The sequence below is a fragment of the Mus musculus genome, chromosome 18 (assembly GCF_000001635.26).
Source record: "Mus musculus strain C57BL/6J chromosome 18, GRCm38.p6 C57BL/6J".
In the NCBI taxonomy this organism is placed as follows: Eukaryota; Metazoa; Chordata; class Mammalia; order Rodentia; family Muridae; genus Mus; species Mus musculus.
In genome coordinates this window covers 5,933,734-5,955,589 of record NC_000084.6, presented here as the reverse complement: position 1 = coordinate 5,955,589, position 21,856 = coordinate 5,933,734, and positions in this window count along the sequence as shown.

The window sequence follows — 21,856 nt, the reverse complement described above, 5'->3', positions numbered from 1 at the left end:
CAAGAGACAGCTATATCAGGGTCCTGCCAGCAAAATCTTGCTGGCATATGCAATAGTGTCTGGGTTTGGTGGTTGTTTATGGGATGGATCCCCGGGTGGGGCAGTCTCTGGATGGTCCTTCCTTCCCTCTCCACTCAGAACTTTGTCTCTGTAACTCCTTCCATGGGTATTATGTTCCCCATCCTAAGAAGGAACGAAGTATTCACACTTTGGTTTTCCTTCTTCTCGAGTTTCATGTGTTTTTAAAATTGTGTCTGTTAAATCCATTTGCTTCATAATTTCTGTTAGTTTCAATGTGTCTCTGTTTAGTTTCTGTTTCTGGGATCAGTCCATTGATGAGAGTGGGATATTGAAGTCTCCCACTACTATTGTGTGAGGTGCAATGTGTGCTTTGAGCTTTACTATAGTTTCTTTAATGAATGTGGATGTCTTTGCATTTGGAGCATAGATATTCAGAATTAAGAGTTCATCTTTGAAGATTTTACCTTTGATGAGTATGAAGTATCCCTCCTTGTCTTTTTTGATAACTTTGGGTTGGAATTGATTTTTATTCTATATTAGAATGGCTACCCCAACTTGTTTCTTTGGACCATTTGCTTGGAAATTTGTTTTCTAGCCTTTTACTCTGAGGTAGTGTCTGTCTTTGTCCTTGAGGTGGGCTTCCTGGATGCCGCAAAATGTTGGGTCCTGTTTATGTAGCCAGTTTGTTAGTCTGTGACTTTTTATTGGGGAACTGAGTCCATTGATATTAAGAGATATTAAGGAAAAGTAATTGTTGTTTCCTGTTATTTTTGTTGTTGGAGTTGGGATTCTGTTTTTGTGGCTATCTTCTTTTAGGTTTGTTGAAGGATTACATTCTTGCTTTTTCTAGGGCATAGTTGCCCTCCTTGTGTTGGAGTTTTCCCTTTATTATCCTTTTTGTTTTGTTTTGTTTTTTGAGACAGGGTTTCTCTGTGTAGCCCTGGCTGTCCTGGAACTCACTCTGTAGACCAGGCTGGCCTCAAACTCAGAAATCTGCCTGTCTCTGCCTCCCAAGTGCTGGGATTCCTTTATTATCCTTTGAAGGGCTAGATTCATGGAAAGATATTGTGTGAATTTGGTTTTGTCATGGAATACTTTGGTTTCTCCATCTATGGTAATTGAGAGTTTTGCTGGGTATAATAGCCTGGACTGGCATTTGTGTTCTCTTAGAGTCTGTATAACATCTGTCCAGGATCTTCTGGCTTTCATAGCCTCTGGTGAGAAGTCTGATGTAATTCTAATAGGTCTGCCTTTATATATTACTTGACCTTTTTCCTTTACTGCTTTTAATATTCTATTTTTATTTAGTGCATTTATTGTTCTGGTTATGTGTTGGGAGGAATTTCTTTTCTGGTCCAGTCTACTTGGATTTCTAAAGGATTTTGGTATATTCATGGGCACCTCTTTCTTTAAGTTAGGGAAGTTTTCTTCTATAATTTTGTTGAAGATACTTACTGGCCCTTTAAGTTGAAAATCTTCATTCTCATCTATACCTATTATCCTTAGATTTGGTCTCATTGTGTCCTGAATTTCCTGGATGTTTTGAATTAGGATTTTTTTTGCATTTTTCATTTTCTTTGATTGTTGTGTCCATGTTTTCTATGGAATCTTCTGCACCTGAAATTCTCTCTTCTATCTCTTGTATTCTTTTGCTGATGCTCGCGTCTATGGTTCCTGATTTCTTTCCTAGGTTTTCTATCTCCAGAGTTGTTTCCCTTTGGGTTTTCTTTATTATTTCTACTTCCATTTTAGATCTTGTTTTGTTCAATTCCATCACCTGTTTGGTTGTGTTTTCCTATAATTCTTTAAGTGATTTTTGTGTTTCCTCTTTAAGGACTCTTACCTGTTTAGCAGTGTTTTCCTGTAATTCTTTAAGGGATTTTTGTGCTTCCTCTTTAAGGACTTCTACCTGTTTAGCAGTGTTCTCTTGTATTTCTTTAAGTGAGTTATTAATGCCCTTCTTAAAATCCTCTACCGGCATCATGAGATATGATTTTAAATCCAAATCTTGCTTTTCGGGTGTGTTTGGGTTTCCAGGACTCGCTGTGGTGGGCATACTGGGTTCTGATGATGGTGAGTGGTTTGGTTTCTGTTAGTAAGATTCTTATGTTTGCCTTTTGCCATCTGGTAATCTCTGGTGTTAGATTTTTTAGCTGTCTCTGGCTGGAGCTTGTTCCTCCTGTGATTCTGTTAGCCACTGTCAGTACTCCTGGGAGTCCAACTCTCTCCTGAGTCCCAGTTGTCAGAGCACACTCTGCAGGCAAGCTCTCCTCTGGCAGGGAAGGTGCACAGAGGTCTGGAGCTCAGCTCTGCCTCCTGGTTGAAGATGAAGGCCCAAAGAGACCCTGTCCAAGAAGCTCTGTTACTTCTGTGGCCCGCACACTCTTCTGTGCTGACTGGTCTCTGAGAGACCAGGAATACAAGATGGTGCTCTCACCTGAGTCCTGGGATCAGAGCCCTCCCTTGAGGCCGACTCCTTTTTGGTGGGGAAGCTGCCCAGAGGTCTGGGTCTCAGCTCTGCCTCCTGGCTGAAGATGAAGGCTCGAAGGGCTCCTGTCCAAGAAGCTCTGTTGCTTCTGCAGCCTGTGCACTCTCATGCGCAGACTGGTCTAAGCCCCAGTGTCAGAGCCTTTGTTGTATTTTCAAGTGGTTATCAGTTCTGTTTCTTGTCATACAACCAAGTATTCATTTGTTTATTGAGACAGGCTCTGGCTGGTCTGGAACTTACTATACAGAGCAGGCTGACCTCAAATACTGTCTGCCTCTTGTTATTGATTTCAGGGATTAAAAGTATGTGCCATTATGAGTTGTTTTTCGTTTTTCGTTTTTTTTGTTTTTTTTGTTTTTTTAGATTTATTTGTTTTATACATGTTAATACACTGTTGCTGTCTTCAGATGGTCTGGAAGAGGGCATTGGAACTATTTGTTTGTGTGTGTGTGTGTGTGTGTGTGTGTGTGTGTGTGCATGTGCGTGCACGTGCTTTCAGACATACATTCAGGTGCCTGTTGTGGTTGGTTTTGTCAACTGATTCAAGCTGCGAATATGAGCCACAATTGAAGAAATGCTTCTTTCAGATTTATTGTAGGCAAACCTGAAGGGCATTTTCTTGATTAATGATTGTTTCAAGAGGGCTCAGACCATTTTGGGTGCTAGCATACTTTAGCTGGTGGTTCTGGGTGATATTAAAAAAAAGCAAACTGAGCAAGCCAGTGGAGCAAGTCAGTAAGCAGAACTGCTCTGTGGTCTCTGCTTTAGTTCCTGCCCTGGATTCTCTTCATGATTGACTGGGGCAAATGAGCTGAAATAAACTTTCTTCCCCTGACTGCTTTTGTGAATGGTGTTTATCATAACAATAGAAGCCTTAATGAGGATAGTGCCCAGAGACACCAGAAGAGGGCATCAGATCATCTGGACCTGGAGTTACAAGCAGTTGTAGGTGCTGGGAACCAAGCCCTAGTCCTCTGCAAAAGCAGTGTGCGCTCTTAACCACAGAGCAGCTCTCTAGCCCCATAGCCAAGTGTTATGCTTATTTGTTCATTTCCCCTCTTATTGATCCCTCCCTTTCCTTTCCTCAATGGGGTGTGGGGCAGTCAGCCCCACCTCAGAGTCTGGATGATACTGGGATCTTCCCGATCAGCTGCCCGAGATCCTTTTTGTGTTAAATAATAAAAATATTTGATGCTATAGTATTCTCCCTCCCATCATCTCTCTAATCATGTTCTCATGAACTGTCCTGACACACCCTGATTTCTTCTTAATTACAGAGATCTGGAAGGATTTGTTTGTTTGTTTGTTTGTTCTTTTAGACAGGATCTAATGTTGGCCAGTTTGACCTTCAACTCACTTTGTAGCTGAGGATGGCCTTCATTTCTTTTTTTTTTTTTTTTTTTTTTTTTTTTTAAAGATTTATTTATTTACTTATTATATGTAAGTACACTGTAGCTGTCTTCAGAAACCCCAGAAGAGGGCATCAGATTTCATTACGGATGGTTGTGAGCCACCATGTGGTTGCTGGGATTTGAACTCGGGACCTTCGGAAGAGCAGTCGGCGCTCTTAACCACTGAGCCATCTCGCCAGCCCGATGGCCTTCATTTCTAAACCTCCTCGATTTCCCAAATGTTGGAGCTATAGGTGTACACCACCAGGCTTGGCTACAAGAGTATTTCTCAATATCCAAGTGATTAGAATTTCAAAAGTGATTGTTTTTGTGTAAATCACTGATTTATTTTGTTTTGTGTTATTTTATTTTATTGTATTTTATTATATTTTTTGAGACAGGGTTTCTCTGTGTAGCTCTGGCTGTCTTGGAACTCACTCTGTAGACCAGGCTGGCCTCAAACTCAGAAATCCACCTGCCTCTGCCTCCCAAGTGCTGGGATTTTAAAATTTTAATCACATTGAGATCAGAGAATATAGCTAGACAACCTTCTCATCAAAACTCTAGCTGAGATTTGTTTTTTGCTAACTAGCATTTGATTGCTTTTTGTCATTTCTGTCCTTTGATACTTACAGAGATCTCTCACTGCCTGGCTTATGATCCAGCAGGGACTTAGGTCTATCCCTGGCCATTATGTGAACTCATGCTCAAATTCTCTCTGTCATTGTTAGGATTTTTCCTACCAGTCCTTGAAAGCACGGTATTCAAAACTTACCTATACCCGTGGCTTTGTCTATTTTTCTCTTCATTGATTGTAACTTTTCAAAGTACTTTGAAGAACTAGTATGAGTTGCACACACACATCCTCTCTTGTGTTCTTGTGTTTCTTGAGACAGGGTCTCACTGTAGCCTAGGTTGCCCTGAAACCTCAGATGGCCTACGATAAGATGCCCTGCCTCAGATTCCTGAGTGTTGGAATGATAGCACTTTTATTATGTAAAACTAGTCATACTGTCTGAAAGTCCACTGCATGCTTCAGACGCTTTCAATTTGTCAAACTATCATTTTACCTATCATTACCCTAACATCTTTAACTCCTCTAGTCTTTATATCCAGTCTATAGGAAATTTCATTGAGCCATTTGCCCATTTACATTGCACACAAATATTGTGTGGTAATGCTGGATGCATGCCTCTTAGTTGAGCTCATGACAGTTTAGCCCATGGGTCTTTCTGCCTTTGTTTTGTTGTCTTGTCTTGTTTGCAGGAGGAGGGTGAGTTCCACATGTCCTGATGTTTGATTTGATTTCCTGTGCCAAAGTTAACTGGGTGTGACATTTCTGTCATCAGCTGTTCAGGTTACTTTCTAATAATGATTCCACATTATGAGAAGTATTATTTAATAAAATATCATTAATTTCTGTCCATGGTATGTCCTCTTGTCTCATCCTTAGAAAGCCCACAATATATTAATTTAAATTTTAATGGTATTTTTAGTGTGTGTGTATATGTGTGTATGTGTATGTATGTGAATGCATGTAGTGATATGGATATGTATACAAGTATATGTGTATGTGTGTATGCATATGTGTGTATATGTATGTGTGTGTACATATGTGTCTGTGTATGAATGTGTGTGTATGTGTGTGTATGAATGTGTGTATGTGTTTGTATGTATGGATGTAGAGGTGTGGGACTGAGGGTGCTGGGTATGGGACCCAAGCCTTGCATATGCTAGGCAAGTGCTCGACCACTGAGATGCATTCTCAGTCCAACAAGCTTCCCTTTTGTTTTTAAAAATGGTAGCAATGTGGGGAGCTAGCTCAGATAGTGTTTACTGCACAAGCATGAAGAACTAAGTTCTGATACCTAGTACCTACTAAGAGTCTGTGTGGCAGCATGCATCTTTGACTGTGCACTGGAGAGGCAGGGACAGGAAGATACCTGGAGCTCTATATTCAGCTAGTCTATCTGAATTAGTGAGCTTCAAGTTCAATGACAAACCCTGTCTCAGAAAAATAAGATGGCAAGCTATTGGGTACAGTGTCAACCTCTGGCATCCATACACATGGGCATATACAGCCTCTTCACCCCTTAAAGAAGATAGCATATGATGTCTTGGCCTTCACTGCTTCTCCAACTCTCTATAAGTTGTCCATGTCTGAGTCTCTGTGTTAACTTCCATTTCTCACAAGGAGATGCTTCTTTGAATAGGGTTGAGCATTGCTCTGCTCTGTGGGTATAGCGATATGTCCTTAGGAATCCTTTTATTGCTGTAGTTTTTTCCATGATCTATCTAGTCTCAGGTTCCTGGCCTCTTTAACAGTGTCAGTTATAGCCTCCACCTCACAGAGCAGGTCTTAGAAAACAATGTGGTTAGTTATTCCCATAGTATTTGTGTTCAGTTGCATCAAGCGTGTATCTTATAAGCAGGTTGATATTGTAGCTTGCAGGGTTTGTAGTTGTGTAAGACTGATTGATGACTACTGTTCTTCTCTGGTAGCATCTATAGTATCTTGCAGCATTGTGGACATAGGGGTAAAGCCCCTAGTTGGGCACCAGCTAGATTTTTCCATGTTCTGTGATATAAGCAGGTGATATCTTCAGCAATAAGGTCTTACCATGATGTGTTGGAGAGTAACCAATGGCATAGGCAAAAGCCTACAGTGTTTGGGAGTGGGTCTATGAGAACCATTTGGACAATCCCTTCCTTGTAGGGGGTGTTTAGTTTGGTAGCATGCAGTGTCAAGTTGTGACATTATCACTCTATTAGGTAGTTACCTTTAAACTCTTTTATGTATGTATATATTTTAGGAAGCTTTTATAATAGGTTCTATATGGTTTTAAAGGCCTTAGTGTTACTCATTTATCTCTCTATTCCTTCCTCTACCCTGAGCTCCTAGCCCTTCTCCATTCAATCCTCCTGTTCTAACTTCCCCATAAATCCCTTTATAAAACTATCATCTATTTCCCTAGGAAGATGCCCTCTCCTACCCCCGGTCCCTTACTAGCTACGAACCTTCTTTGGGTATTTTTGGGTATTTTAAGTATAATGCACATAGCTGAAGCTTAAAAGCTAACATCTACATGTAAGAGAGAACATTACATGTGTCTGGGTTATCTCATTTGCAATGATGGTTTCTAACACCATCCATTACCTGCAAATTTCATTTTTCTTAACAGATGAATAATATTATATAGTATATACGTACCACATTTTTATTATCCATTCATCAGTTGATGGACATGTAGATTGTTTTCAGTTTCTGGTTATTATGAATAGAGCAGTAATGAACACAGTTGAACGAGTATCTCTGTAGGATGATATAGAGTCCTTTGGTAGATGCCCAGGAGTGGCACAGCTGGATCTTGAGGGAGATAGATGCCCAGGAGTAGTACAGCTGGATCTTGAGGTAGATAGATGCCCAGGAGTGGTACAGCTGGTTCTTGAGGTAGAAAGACAGATGCCCATGAGTGGTGTAGTTGGATCTTGAGGTAGATAGATAGATAGATGCCCAGGAGTGATGTAGCTGGATCTGGAGGTAGATAGATAGATAGGTGCCCAGGAGTGGTACAGATGAATCTTGAGGTAGATAGATGCCAAGGAGTAGTACAGATGGATCTTGAGGTAGATAGATACCCAGGAGTGGTGTAGTTGGATCTTGAGGTAGATAGATAGATAGATGCCCAGGAGTGATGTAGCTGGATCTGGAGGTAGATAGATGCCCAGGAGTGGTACAGATGGATCTTGAGGTAGATAGATAGATGCCCAGGAGTGATGTAGCTGTGTCTGGAGGTAGATAGATAGATAGATGCCCAGGAGTAGTACAGATGGATCTTGAGGTAGATAGATGACCAGGAGTGGTATAGATGGATCTTGAGGTAGATAGATAGATGCCCAGGAGTGATGTAGCTGTGTCTGGAGGTAGATAGATAGATAGATGCCCAGGAGTGGTATAGATGGATCTGGAGGTAGATAGATAGATGCCCAGGAATGGTACAGATGGATCTTGAGGTAGATAGATAGATGCCCAGGAGTGGTGTTGGAGGTAGATAGATAGATACCCAGGAGTGGCACAGCTGGATCTGGAGGTAGATCTCTTTCCGGCCTCATGAGGAACCTTCACACTGATATCCATAGTGACTGAACCAGTTTGCAAAAATATTTTTTTTTTTGAGATAGTCTTACCTTGTTTGGCCTTACCTTACTTGGCCTCAAAGTTGTAATCCTCCTGCTTCAACTTCCTGGGTACTGAGGTGGGTACCACTATACTCCACTTATACTCCTTTGTAGACCAGTCAAGAATTTCCAAGCTAGAATAAAAAATTCAAATTCTTAAGTAATATAAGAAGTCTACATTTAAATTTTTTCTTTAAAACATTATAAAACTTTATACTTTTAATGTTTTTCCCTTTGGGTTCTTTGTGGGGAGGGAAACACCAAAATAGCTTACTTCAGGTAATTTTGGCTCTAGAAATTGAGAAAGTTGTTTTTACAGAGATGGATGGACTGGCTGAGTTATAAAGGTGGAGTCTGGGAGGAGATGGCTTCTGACCCTCTGGCCTTGCTCAGGGTGGGGCAGTCTTGGGCTATGAGGTTGAATGCCTGACTCTGGACTCTGTCTGAGGCAGGGTCTCACTATGTAGCCCAACCTAGGCTAAATCTTCCCAGATGGCTGGGGTTAGGGCTCACACATGGCTGGCATCTGCAGACCCTTTTAGACTAAAAGACAAGACTGAGCAGGTATTGAAGATCTGCAACTTTGTATCTCAGAGACTCCAGGCTAGAGAGGAGAGCTGCAGCTTTAGTCTCCTGACTTAGCTTTTTTGCTGAGAGAAACACTTGAGACAAAAGTCAGGTTCCCTCACTTGTAGTAAAACTAACCTTTCTCTGGGCAGTGGTGGCACATGCTTTTAACCCCAGCACTTGGGAGGCAGAGGCAGGCAGATTTCTGAGTTCAAGGCCAGCCTGGTCTACAGAGTGAGTTCCAGGACAGCCAGGCCTACACAGAGAAGCCCTGCCTCAAAAAACAAACAAACAAACAAACAAAAAACAAAACAAAACACCCAACAAACCCCAAAAACCGAACCTTTCTTGGGTGAGTCGATCCCACCACACTGGGGCCTTCAGAACCAGCGTGGCAGCCTTCAGAAACAGGCTTGATGACAGGGTCTGTTCTTTGCCCCCACAACCACTTTGATGCCATTGGACCTTCAGGATTGTATTATAAATAAACCACATGACTGCCCAGCCCTGGAAACTGCACCAGCTCCCAGTTCAAATGTCGGGCGGGGCATGGTTATTAATAGTTTCCCACTCTCAACAGTGACCCAAAGATTTGGACAACAGATTATAAAGTCACTCTAACTAATTCATCTGGACAGGCCTCATACCTGATGAGACAACAAATGGCTTGTAGGAAATGAGCAGTGGGGAGGCTCCTGCAGTATGCATCTCCAGGCTTACCTGCATCCACTGAAGCCTTGGAAAGAACCAGGGCAGGGCAGCGTTCCGCCTGGCATGCTGTAGACATGCTGCCATGAGTCACCAGAGTCTTGCTAGCACCTGAACCCAGTCTTATAATAGGTGGTTTGCTTGCTCCTCTTGGTGACAGGGGTCATTCCCACAAGTACTTAAGAGTAAGAAGAGACCACATGACTACACGAGCCATGGAAGACCCCTCAGGCTGCTCCCTGGCTTACCTGTTGTCTGGAGCAGGGTTGGGGGCATCTTGGTGAGGGTGGTGTATGAATGTGACAGTGAGGGCTCACATCAGCAGAACTTTTGATGCGTCACTTCAGAGACCTAGAGATGACAGGGTACAGAGAACAGGTGTGCAGTCTGTCCTCAGTTTCCCTGGGTCTCTATCAAATCTGAACATTAAATGGCAAGGTCAGGATAGCCTCAGGCAGGACTTATTTGTGAACTTGGCTGTCACAATGATGAATTTGGGACAGATTAACCCTTGGGCTCAGTCCCCTAGCCCTCCTGCCACTGTGGGTGGGGAAGCTGGCCTTTCTTCTTTTTCCTGGATGCAACTGCCTTTGTGTGGGACCCTCTATTTCAGCAGACACACCCGTGGGCCAAATGCTCTAGACCCCAGGAAAGTGAAAACAGGCGATTGCCAAGACAAGCAAGGCAGCTGGAAGCAGTGCCTGGACTGTGAGTGAGTCAGGCAGGAGCGGAAACAGGATGCTTTCTGACTTCCAGGTATTCTAAGTCTCTGAAGCTTTTATTTTTATCTCTTTAAAAAGACAGCACTGCTGTTTCTAGTAAGATAAACTAGGACTTCACTCCTTCCCTTTGAAAGAACCTGAGCTGGATTCTTCCAGGCTCAGAAAACCCTGGTGTGCCCCTTGACCTGCATCTGGGGAATGTGGGGGTTGTTCAGGCTGCCTTCTGACTGCCACTCTCTGAATGAACAAACCATAATGGGTCAATTCTCTGCTGTCTGCTATTTAAAACATCGGGTTCCTTCCTGTTTCCTATGCTGTCTGAGGCTTCTTCTGTGTTAAAGAAAAAAAAAGAATCCCCGGAACACAGTGCCCCTCTGAGACGGAACGAGCTCTACAGCTCACTGCTGCGTCACAAAAGCTCCTGTTTTATCTGTACAGATGGCGCTCATTTGCTGTTGGGTGCCTGGCTCTGTGAGGTAATTCCCCAAATGCGTGGCTCTTTAAATGGGAGGAAGGGGGAAAAACTTGCTAAGCCACTCTGGAATCTTCTAAGAAATAGAACTGCTTCTGTGGTTCTCTGTTGTGCTTTTTCAGGAATCTCTGTCCTATAAATGTTCCTATCAAGAAGAAGGAGGGTAGATGCCACCCCACACACACCAGAACTGAAGACACCCTATACCTTTTTCCCCTTCAGTTTGGTTAGAGACAAAGAGAAGTTTAGTTACCTACAGTGTGCCCCTATGTCAAGGAATGGCAGAGAGGGGACAAAAAGTATGGTCTTTGAGGGTAAGGCAGGGGTAGGCTCAGGTGAGCCTTGCTCGTCTCCTTCCCTCAGACTGAGTTTGAGGAAGACTAGAAGATTAGAAGAGAACAGTGATTAGAGTCTCACTGTGCAGCCTAGGCTGGGATGTACCTTGTGATCTCCCTGCCTCTGACTCCAGAGTGCTGGGGTCACAGCTCTCTGCCAAGGTGCCCAGCACTGGACATGGACTTTCAAGATTGTATCCTGCGTCCTCTTTAGGGAGAGGGGCAAGTACCAGTCAGGAGGTGGATGTGTAGATCTAAGACTGAATGAAGAGAGGGAGATGGGGAGGTCAAGCAGTCACTGATGTGTGATGTGTGGTGTGCATGTGTGTGTGTGTTTGTGTATGTATGTGGTGTGTTTGTGTGTGCATAGTGTGGGTCTGGTATGTGTGTGCATGTGTGTAGTGTGTGTGGTATGTAGTGTAGGTGTGTGTTATATATATATATATGTATCATGGTGCCAAGCCTCAACTCCTTTACATGACCCCTTCAGTCCTGGGCCATCAATTGCAACTGAAGCTGCACCTTCACCAATGGCCTTCCATGGCCTCTCACTCACAGTATGATGCCTCAGCTGCTCTGTGTGACCCCTTCATGCCTTCAAAACCAGTACCACCTGGGTAACTCTTACACATTACCAAGTCCAGCCACAGCACAAGGTACAATCTTGGCTATCTCTGGAACACACAGCCTCTGTGTCCTCAAAAAACACTTCCCAGAAGATGTCACCTCAAGATGCTGGTCTCTTCTTAATTACCACTATTTCTTAGCTCCAGCTAATCAACATCAATAGTCCCAGTAATGAAAAGTTTTTGCTTTAGTAGTTCTGGTATCTTTTTAATCACAGCTGATTCTTCAGCCCCAGCTAACCAGAACTACAGAATCTTCACAATCAAAACAACAGTCTTTAATCTTCCCTCTGAAATTTCACAAGCCAGGCCTCCATCTTCGGCACTCTTCTCAACATTATCTTCCAAGCTCCTACACAACATTCGACAGAGCTCTTAACACCAAATGGATCTTCTGGCCCAAAGTTCCAAAGTCCTTCCACAGTCCTCCCCAAAACATGGTCAGGTTGTCACAGGAATACCCCACTCCTGGTACCAATTTGTCTTAGTCAGGGTTTCTATTCCTGTGCAAACATCATGACCAAGAAGCAAGTTGGGGAAAAAAGGGTTTATTTGGCTTACATTTTCATACTGCTGTTCATCACCAAGGAAGTCAGAACTGGAAGTCAAGCAGGTCAGGAAGCAGGAGCTGATGCAGAGGCCATGGAGGGATGTTCTTTACTGGCTTGCCTCCCTTGGCTTGCTCAGCCTGCTCTCTTATAGAACCCAAGACTACCAGTCCAGGAATGGTACCACCCACAATGGGCCCTTACCCCTTGATCGCTATTTGAGAAAATGCCCCACAGCTGGATCTCATGGAGGCATTTCCCCAACTGAAACTCCTTTCTCTGTGATAACTACAGCTGTGTCAAGTTGACACAAAACTAGCCAGTACAATAAATATAATATATATATGTAGTACATATGTGGTGTGTGTGTTTGAGAACATGTGTGTGTGGTATGGTATGAGGTATGTGTACATGTCTCTGGTGTGTGTACATGTGTATGCATGTGTGTGTGTAGTGTATGTGTTATGTAGTGTATGTGGTATGTGTGTGTAGTGTATGTGTATGTGTGTAGTGTGTGTGTGTATGTGTGTGTGTGAGAGAGAGAGAGAGAGAGAGAGAGAGAGAGAGAGAGACAGAGAGACAGAGAGACAGAGAGAAAGGGGTTGAGAGAGGGCTGTGGGTAGGCAGGAAATGAGGACTTGGTTTGTGGGTGGAGCACTCACCTAGATGCTGAGCTGCTGGTATATCACTGGATGAGCTCAGCTGAAGGTCTTGAGATCAGCATGAAGCCTGCTCCAGAACTGACAGCCCCAGGAACCCAGTGGCTGGACCAGAAATGTCCCAGCAATGGGGAGTGGGAGGTGATTTGGTAGGAGTTAGGAGAAGGGGATGAATATAATAAAAATATATTGTATTTGATTATCAAAGAGTAAACATCAGTCTAGTTGGAGAAATGGGAGAATTTTAATTTAGCTAGAGATGGGAAAGTGGAGGAAGCAAGCTCATTTCTTATTTATTTCTTGAAAAACAGCATTATTTATTCTTTGAGAATTGCTTCTTGTATAGGGCTTTTTTTTTTGTACAGACAAATTTTACCCTAGGATTTAAGAATGGTAGGGCAGGTTTCAGGGTTAGGGTACTGAAGTGGGGTGTATTTGAAAGTCCTCTTGGCTTCACACCTAGGTCATATCCTTTGATCAGTTTTATTAGTAACAAGCACACTGTTTGGAACTTAAGAATAAAAACAGCTATTTGACCAAGAAGAGGGGAAGGAGCAGGTTTCTAAGTTTATTTAGGGGATAAGGAAGGTGGAGTAGAGGGGAGGATGTCACTGCCTGTGGAAAGACACAAACAACCCCCTGGAAGACTCCTCTGAGGAATTTGTTTTGAAAGCTGCTTCAGGTCAAGGAGAAGGAGGGGATGAGAAGGCGCTTGGCTCCCCTTGCCAGGGCCCCATGGCAGACACTGCCACATGGTTCAGCTCTCTCTCTCCCTTCCAGGATGCTCTATCAGCTCCCCTTGGCCTCTTGAAAGTATTTGAACAACAAACATCTACTCTCACGCTCATGAAAGTTTTTAAAGGGGAAAATAAGTTAAGCCAAAGGGCCAAGTTATAGAACCTAACACCCTCTCTAGCAGGCTGAACAGGTAAGGAAGGAAAGGCTGCCTATGGTGCACTTTGAGAATAATTTTCAATGATGATTACACCTGATGCCTTCACTCCGGACTGGGCCCCTACCGTCATGAGTCCCTCCTTCAAATCACTGCTTTTCAAAGTTGGATTTCTGTATTTTTCTCAGAGTTTGTCTGTAAACCAGACCTAACTTTCACTCAAATTCTGTGTCACCCCAACCCACATCTAGCCAGATAGGGTTGAGACATCCCCTTGACTGGGAAGACACCCAAGGGGGCCCGCTGACAGCTTCGTGGCTTCCTTCCTTGGCAGACTCAGGCTCACGGTCTGTGGCACCACAGATGCTCCTTTCGGGTTCATCTTGATAGCCTTTTTAAAGAACAGTTCATATCCACCAACTGTTCAGATAATAATATTCCAAGTACCAAGCAACTATGATTATTTTTGGCGGTGTTTGTTCTGACATGCACAGCTCAGCTGGAAAACATGGGGCTGTGGGTAGGGTGTGGGGTGTGTGTGGGGGTTCCCCTTTCTTGCTCTTCCCACTGAGGTTGGTATGCAACAGAAGGAAGTCTCATTTTCAGCTTGCTCTCATGTGACAGTCCCATGTTTCCTAGGTAGGAGAGAAGGAAAAAGAAATCCAGACAGAAGACACATAGTGTTCCTGGGCTTTCCCTGGGCTAGACTGTCTTGTCACAACAAGGAGGATTTTGACGCAAAGCTCCAAAATGTAAGAACCTATTCCAGGGCAAAGCTTGGCAGTCTAGATGCTTCCACGAAGCCCCACCTCCTAAAGGCCTTGCTCAGCGTAGAGCTGGTACCTGAAAATGATTGTCTCAAGCCATCTAAACCAAAATCACCCTTCCTGCCTACCCACTGCAGGCTCAGAAGGCCCCAGCTTCCCCTCAGCATACAAAGATATCTGCACCTTTTCTTTGCCTAGGTCTGCTGGTGCCACAGGCTGCCTCCCCTCTTGTCATCCTTTGTCCATCCAATGTCATCTACTGTCAATCAAGTGTACCCGATTTTCTTGAGATTAAAAAAATATATATGGTGTGTGTATGTGTGTGTATGTGTGTGTGTGCGCGTGTAGGTCAGAAAAGGGCATCAGATCTCTTAGAGTGGAGTTCTAGTTGTTAGTGAACTGTTAGACATGAGTGTTAGGATCTGAACCCTGTTGTCTTGATTGAAAAGGAAGTGTTCGCAACCACCTCACCCCCTCACCACCTGTGATGTTCTACGGTCTTGCTGTGTCCGTCACCTCACCCCCTCCTCCTGTGACAGTCTTGCTTTGTCTGTCCTTTACACACACTACTTCCACTTGCAGTAGACCATGGCCACTGCAGCAGTGATTTCTGTCACCTCCATGACCTTCTGTCCCAGCCCCTCCAGTCACACCTCTTCACCATTGCTCTCATAGGTCCAGTTCCCTAAGTTTTACCCATTGGTGTGTGCCTGCTGAGTGATTCCTTCCTAAGGGCAGAGTGGAATCCCAGGGCCTTCTGAGGGCAGGCCTGTCTTTTTACATTCCAGGCTCTGCCTAATTTTTTCTTATGTTTCTGCTCCAGTCATCTTCTTCCCACGGCTCGGTCAAGATTACCACCTATGCTGTCTGGTGGGGCAACTGCAGGCCAGGTCCAGGAAGTGCCCGATACTTGGTCTCTATGAATAGTTGGCCTCTCCTGAAGTTGTACAGGACAAGCCTGTGTAACCTTTGAACATGGTTTCAACCAAAGCAGCTTCTTCTCCATGCTTCACCTCTTGAGATTCTAGGAGGAGTCAGAAGCCATACCACCCATCAACCTTCTCTCGACAGATCCTAACTAGAGAGAATAGATCTTTAATGTGATTCTTAAAAGAAAAATAATACCCATGTATTTGCAGTGTACTTGCTGTTTATTTGCTGAATTTTCTTGTATAGAACCCAAGACCCTTGAAGGATAGAGCCACAAGGTATTTTTCTACATGTATTTGCTGTGATTATTGCTAGCTGACACATACTATCTTTTTTTCTCTTAAGTATGTTTTTTATTTATAACCCAGGAGTTCCTCTATTTTTAAATTGTATATAATAAGAATAACAGCAATAAAGAATCTGGATGTTCCTGTTTTCTATAACATAGTCAGTTATATGAAGGAACTAGAATTTGGGAAAGTTCTCAACTGGGTGTATTTACCTTTCTTTTAACTTTCACTTTTTAAAATTTATCTTTTTAATTAGGTATTTTCTTCATTTACATATCAAATGCAATCTAAAAGTCCCCCAGATCCTCCCCCCTTCTCCTACCCACCCACTCCCACTTCTTGGCCCTGGCGTTCACCTATACTGAGGCATATAAAGTTTGCACAACCAATGGGCCTCTCTTTCCACTGATGGCCAACTAGGCCGCCTTCTGATACATATGCAGATAGAGACATGAGCTCCAGGGGTGTACTGGTTAGTTCATATTGTTGTTCCACCTGTAGGGTTACAGATCCCTTTAGCTCCTTGGGTACTTTCTATAGCTCCTCCATTGGGGGCTCTGTGATCCATCCAATAGCTAACTGTGAGCATCCACTTCTGTGTTTGCTAGGTCCCACATAGTCTCACAAGAGACAGCTATATCAGGGTCCTTTCAGCAAAATCTTGCTGGTGTAGGCAATGGTGTCAGCGTTTGCAGGCTGATTATGGGATGGATATGGCAGTCTCTAGATGGTCCATCCTTTCGTCTTGCTCCAAACTTTGTCTCTGTAACTCCTTCCATGGGGTGTTTTGTTCCCAATTATAAGAAGGAGCAAAGTGTCCACACTTTGGTCTTTGTTCTTCTTGAGTTTCATGCGTTTAGCAAATTGTATCTTATATCTTGGGTATTCTAAGTTTCTGGGCTAATATCCACTTATCAGTGAGTACATATTGTGTGAGTTCCTTTGTTATTGGGTTACCTCACTCAGGATGATGCCCTCCAGGTCCATCCATTTGCTTAGGAATTTCATAAATTCACTCTTTTTTTTTAAGATTTATTTATTATTATATATTATATAGTACACTGTAGCTGTCTTCAGATGCACCAGAAGAGGGCGTCAGATCTCATTACGGATGGTTGTGGGCCACCATGTGGTTGCTGGGATTTGAACTCAGGATCTTTGGAAGAGCAGTCGGTGCTCTTAACCACTGAGCCATCTCTACAGCTTTTTAATAGCTCTCTTTTTAATAGCTGAGTAGTACTCCATTGTGTACATGTACCACATTTTCTGTATCCATTCCTCTGTTGAGGGGCATCTGGGTTCTTTCCAGCTTCTGGCTATTATAAATAAGGCTGCTATGAACATAGTGGAGCATGTGTTCTTCTTAACAGTTGGAACATATTCTGGATATATGCCCAGGAGAGGTATTGCAGGATCCTCCAGTAGTACTATGTCCAATTTTCTGAGGAACCGCCAGACTGATTTCCAGAGTGGTTGTACAAGCTTGAAATCCCACCAACAATGGAGGCGTATTCCTCTTTCTTCGCATCCTCGCCAGCATCTGCTGTCACCTGAATTTTTTATCTTATTCATTCTGACTGCTGTGAGGTGGAATCTCAGGGTTCTTTTGATTTGCATTTCCCTGATGATTAAGGATGCTGAACAGTTTTTCAGGTGCTTCTCAGCCATTCCGTATTCCTCAGTTGAGAATTCTTTGTTTAGCTCTGAACCCCATTTTTAATGGGGTTATTTGAATTTCTGGAGTCCAGCTTCTTGAGTTCTTTATATATATTGGATATTAGTCCCCTATCTGATTTAGGATAGGTAAAGATCCTTTCCCAATCTGCTGGTGGCCTTTTTGTCTTATTGACAGTGTCTTTGGCCTTACGGAAGCTTTGCAATTTTATGAGGTTCCATTTGTCGATTCTCAATCTTACAGCACAAGCCATTGCTGTTCTATTCAGGAATTTTTCCCTGTGCCCATATCTTCAAGGCTTTCCCCCACTTTCTCCTCTATAAGTTTCAGTGTCTCTGGTTTTATGTGGAGTTCCTTGATCCACTTAGATTTGGCCTTAGTACAAGGAGATAGGAATGGATCAATTCACATTCTTCTACATGTTAACTGCCAGTTGTGCCAGCACCATTTGTTGAAAATGCTGTCTTTTTTCCACTGGATGGTTTTAGCTCCCTTGTCAAAGATCAAGTGATTATAGGTGTGTGGGTTCATTTCTGGGTATTCAATTCTGTTCCCTTGGTCTACTTGTCTGTCACTATACCAGTACCATGCAGTTTTCTTTTAATCACAATTGCTCTGTAGTACAGCTTTAGGTCAGGCATGGTGATTCCAGCAGAGGTTCTTTTATCCTTGAGAAGAGTTTTTGCTATCCTAGGTTTTTTGTTATTCCAGATGAATTTGCAGATTGCCCTTTCTAATTCGTTGAAGAATTGAGTTGGAATTGTGATGGGGATTGCATTGAATCTGTAGATTGTTTTGGGCAAGATAGCCATTTTTACTATATTGATCCTGCCAATCCATGAGCATGGGAGAGCAATCCATCTCCTGAGATCTTCTTTAATTTCTTTCTTCAGAGACTTGATCTTATCATACAGATCTTTCACTTCCTCAGTTAGAATCACACCAAGGTATTTTATATTATTTGTAACTATTGTGAAGGGTATTATTTCCCTAATTTCTTTCTCAGCCTGTTTATCCTTTGTGTAGAGAAAGGCCATTGACTTGTTTGAGTTAATTTTATATCCAGCTTCTTCACTGAAGCTGTTTATCAGGTTAAAGAGTTCTCTGGTGGAATTTTTAGGATCACTTGTATATACTTTCATATCATCTGCAAATAGTGATATTTTGACTTCTTCCTTTCCAATTTGTATCCCCTTGATCTCCTTTTGTTGTTGAATTGCTCTGGCTAAGACTTCAAGTACTATGTTGAATAGGTATGAAGAAAGTGAGCAGCCTTGTCTACTTCCTGATTTTAGTGGGATTGCTTCCAGCTTCTCACCATTTACTTTGATGTTGGCTACTGGTTTGCTATAGAGGTATGACTTTTCCTCTTAGAAATGCTTTCATTGTGTCCCATAAGTTTGGGTATATTGTGGCTTCATTTTCACTAAACTCCAAAAAGTCCTTTTTTCTTTCTTTATTCCTTCTTTGACCAAGGTATCATTGAGAAGAGTGTTGTTCAGTTTCCACGTGAATATTGGCTTTCTATTATTTATGTTGTTATTGAGGATCAGCCTTAGTCCATGGTGATCTGATAGGATGCATGAGACAATTTCAATATTTTTGTATCTGTTGAGGTCTGTTTTGTGACCAATTATATGGTTAATTTTGGAGAAGGTACCATGAGGTGCTGAGAAGAAGGTATATCCTTTTGTTTTAGGATAAAATGTTCTGTAGCTATCTGTTAAATCCATTTACTTCATAATTTCTGTTAGTTTCACTGCGTCCCTGTTTAGTTTCTTTTTCCATGATCTGTCCATTGATGATAGTGATGTGTTGAAGTCTTCCACTATTATTGTGTGAGGTGCAATGTGTGCTTTGAGCTTTACTAAAGTTTCTTTAATGAATGTGGCTGCCCTTGCATTTGGAGCATAGATATTCAGAATAAGAGTTCCTCTTGGAAGATTTTACCTTTGATGAGTATGAAGTGCCCCTCCTTGTCTCTTTTGATAACTTTGGGTTGGAAGTCGATTTTATTTGATATTACAATGGCTACTCCAGCTTGTTTCTTCAGACCATTTGCTTGGAAAATTGTTTTCTAGCCTTTCACTCTGAGGTAGTGTCTGTCTTTTTCCCTGAGATGAGTTTCCTGTAAGGAGCAAAATGTTGGGTCCTGTTTGTGTAGCCAGTCTCTTAGTCTATGTCTTTTTATTGGGGAATTGAGTCCATTGGTATTAAGAGATATTCAGGAAAAGTAATTGTTGCTTCCTGTTATTTTTGTTGTTAGGGTTGGCATTCTGTTCTTGTGGCTGTATTCTTTTAGGTTTGTTGAAGGATTACTTTCTTGCTTTTTCTAGGGTGTAGTTTCCATCCTTGTATTTTTTTTTTTTCTGTTATTATTCTTTGAAAGGCTGGATTCATGGAAAGATATTGTGTGAATTTGGTTTTGTCATGGAATACTTTGGTTTCTCCATTTATGATAATTGAAAGTTTGGTTGGGTATAGTAGCCTGGGCTGGCATTTGGGTTCTCTTAGTGTCTGTATACCATCTGTCCAGGATTCTGGCTTTCATAGTCTCTGGTGAAAAGTCTGGTGTAATTGTGATAGATCTGCCTTTATATGTTATTTGACATTTTTCCCTTACTGCTTCTAATATTCTATCTTTATTTAGTGCATTTGTTGTTCTGATTATTATGTGTCAGGAGGAATTTCTTTTCTGGTCCAGTCTATTTGGAGTTCTGAGGGCTTCTTGTATGTTCATGGGCATCTCTTTCTTAAGGTTTGTGAAGATTTCTTCTACAAGTTTGTTGAAGATGGCCCTTTAAGTTGAAATTCTTCATTCTCATCTACTCTATTATCCTTAGGTTTGGTGTTCTCATTGTGTCCTGGATTTCCTGGATGTTTTGAACTAGGATCTTTTTGCATTTTGCATTTTCTTTGATTGCTGAGCCCATGTTCTCTATGGAATCTTCTGCACCTGAGATTCTCTCTTCCATCTCTTGTATTCTGTTGCTGATGCTCGCATCTATGGTTCCAGATTTCTTTCCTAGGGTTTCTATATCTAGTGTTGCCTCCCTTTGGGTTTTCTTTATTGTGTCTACTTCCCTTTTTAGGTCTTGTATGGTTTTGTTCAATTCCATCACCTGTTTGGTGTGTTTTCCTGTTTTTCTTTAAGATCTTCTACCTTTTTGGTTGTGTTTTCCTGTTTTTCTTTAAGGACTTGTACCTCTTTAGCAGTGTTCTCCTGTATTTCTTTAAGTGAGTTATTAAAGTCCTTCTTGATGTCCTCTACCCTCATCATGAGATATGCTTTTAAATCCGGGTCTAGCTTTTTGGGTGTGTTGGGGTATCCAGGACTGGTTGAGGTGGGAGTGCTGGGTTCTGATGATGGTAGGTGGTCTTGGTTTCTCTTAGTAAGATTCTTATGATTGCCTTTAGCCATCTGGTAATCTCTGGAGTTAGTTGTTATGGTTGTCTCTGGTTAGAGCTTGTTTCTCCCGTGATTCTGTTAGCCTTTATCAGCAGACCTGTGAGACTAGATCTCTCCTGAGTTTCAGTGGTCTGAGCGCTCTCTGCAGGCAAGCTCTCCTCTTGCAGGGAAGGTGCACAGATATCTGGTATTTGGACCTGCCTCCTGGCAGAAGATGAAGGCCTGAAACAGGGCCTGCGCAGACTTGTCTCTGAGGGATCCGGGAACCAAGATGGCTTCCCCAGGTGCTCCAGCAAAGCCCTCCCAGGCGGGGAGGACACTTCTCCTCTGGCAGTGAAGGTGCCCAGAAATCTGGAGCCTGAAATGGGGCCTGCCCCAAAAGCTGTGTGGCCTTGCCTGTCCCAGAAGCTGTTAGCTTCTGTAGTCCACACTCTCACCTGCACAGACTAGTCTCTCAACACACAGTATCTTACCTGTGCACCACTATAACACGTGTCCCTGAGAAAATCTACTTTGCCTTGGTTTGAATGTGAATGGTCCCTATGCTGGGACACTTGGTCTCCAGTGGGTGGTGCTATTTTGAGAGGATGACACTTGCTGAATGTGCAGTGGCATGGCAGAAGCAGACTACTGGAGGTGGATCTTGAGGTTTTATCAGCCTCTAGGTACAGGTCAGAACACTGTGCTTGCTGACCTACTATGTAAACAAGCCTCAGTGCATACTCCCACTACTGTGGGGCAATATCTTCTTCACCACCTGCCATCCAAAGTCAATCTTTCCTTCTTTGCTTCCTCCGTCACAGCAATGAGACAATCAAGACAAACAGGAAAGGAAGAGGCTTACTTTGCCTTATTGTTCTGGAGGTTTCTATACACAGTTGGCTGTTCCCATTGCTTTGAGCAGGGCAGCAAAGTGTTGCAAGTGAGTGTAGTGGACTACATTTATTTTATTTCTAGGACACAAAAGAGAGTCCCACAATTCCCTTAAGGAGTGCACCACCAATCATCTAAAGACCTCCCACCTGGCTGGTAGCCCCATGCTGGGGAGCAAGTATATTTGGGAGACACAAGATTAAAGATCCAGTAGTGAGTGCTCTGTGAACCATGCTAGCTGAATGAAAGAACTCATGGTTTGGGTTGTCTTCTCTGCACATTGTGTTAATTACCTCTGGTCATG